Source organism: Otolemur garnettii, unplaced genomic scaffold (assembly GCF_000181295.1).
Source record: "Otolemur garnettii isolate 467f Iridium unplaced genomic scaffold, OtoGar3 scaffold00282, whole genome shotgun sequence".
Lineage (NCBI taxonomy): Eukaryota > Metazoa > Chordata > Mammalia > Primates > Galagidae > Otolemur > Otolemur garnettii.
The window spans coordinates 529,382-531,231 of NW_003852677.1; positions in this window are offsets into that span (position 1 = coordinate 529,382).

Sequence of the window (1,850 nt, forward strand, 5' to 3'; positions counted from 1 at the left end):
ACCCAAAACAATCTACAGATTTAATGCAATCCCTATTAAAGCACCATTGTCATGCTTTAAAGATTTTGAAAAAATAGTACTTTGTTTTATATGGAATCAGAAGAAACCTTGAATAGCAAATACTTTACTCAGAAATAAGAACAAATCAAGAGGTATCACACTACCAGACTTCAGGCTATACTATAAATCTATAGTGACCAAAACAGCATGGTACTGGCACAAAAACAGAGCAATAGATTTATGGAACAGAATAGAGAACCAAGAATAAACCCAGCTACTTACTGAAATTTGATCTTAGACAAGTCTATCAAAAATATTCACTGGGGGAAATACTTCCTATGTAACAAATGGTGCTGGGTGAACTGGCTGGCGACCTGTAGAAGACTGAAACTAGACCCACACCTCTTACTATTAACAAAAATTTATTCTCACTGGATAAAAGATTTAAACTTAAGGCATTAAACTATAAAAATACTAGAAGAGAGTGCAGGGAAAACAGTTGAAGAAATTGGCCTGGGAGAATATTTTATGAGGAGGATACCCCCAAGCAATTGAAGCAATACCAAAAATCCATTACTGGGATTTGATCAAACTAAAAACCTTTTGCACAGCCAAGAGCACAGTAAGTAAAGCAAACAGATAGCCTTCAGAATGGGAGTAGATTTTTGCATGTTATGCTTCCAACAAAGGTCTGATAACTATAACCTACAGAGAACTCAAAGTAATCAATAAGAAAAGAATAAGTAACCCCATTTCTATGTGGGCAAGAGACTTGAACAGAAACTTTTCTGATGAAGACAGGTTCTTGGACTAGAAACACATGAAAAAATGCTTGTCATCCTTAATCATCAGAGAAATGCAAATCAAAACCACTTTGACATATCATCTAACTCCAGTAAGATTAGTCCACATCACAAAATCTCAAAACTACAATGTTGGCATGGATGCAGAGAGAATGGAATACTTCTACACTACTGGTGGGAATGCAAGCTAATACGACCTTTTTGGAAAGAAGTTTAGAGAACACTCAAGGAACTGAAAGTAGACCTACCATTTGATCCTGCAATTCCTCTACTAGGTATATACTAGATAATCAAAAATTATTTTACAACAAAGACATTTTGCACCAGAATGTTTACTGCAGCACAATTCATAATAGCCAAAATATAGATACAGCCCAAGTGCTCATCAACCCATGAATGGATTAACAAATTGTGGTATATGTACACCATGGAATACTATGCAGCCATAAAAAGATGGGGACTTCACATCTTTTATGTTTACCTGAATGGAGCTGGAACATATTCTTAGTAAAGTATCTCAAGAATGGAAAAAAAAGGTATCTAATGTACTCAATACTACTATGAAATCAATATATAACCACCTACATGCTCATATGAATGTGAAAACATAAATATATTCCAGAAAGTAGAAGGGAAGAGGAGAGAGAAAGGGGATATGGGAGGAGGTAGGGTATTTGGGGGGACCTTACATAATATGCATGATGTAATGGTACATTTCAAAACTATTAAGAAATGAGTATAATTGTGTTGAATGTGTTACTTAGTTCAATGTAAGCATTTCACATTGTATATTGAAGCAATACCCTAAACCCCATAAATGCATTAATGTATAAATTTATGATTTGATAAAAAATAATTAAAAAAAGAATGGGATACTGTAACTTGGGATTACAATGTGTGGGAAGATAAAGCTAGGGACGTTGAATTCTAAAACTTCTAAATTCTGAAGAATCACTTTGACAGACCCCTATACATGAATCAGAGTGATGACCTTTAGAAGTTTGGAGGAAGGCTTTACCATAATCCACAAATAACTACTTTTCTTTT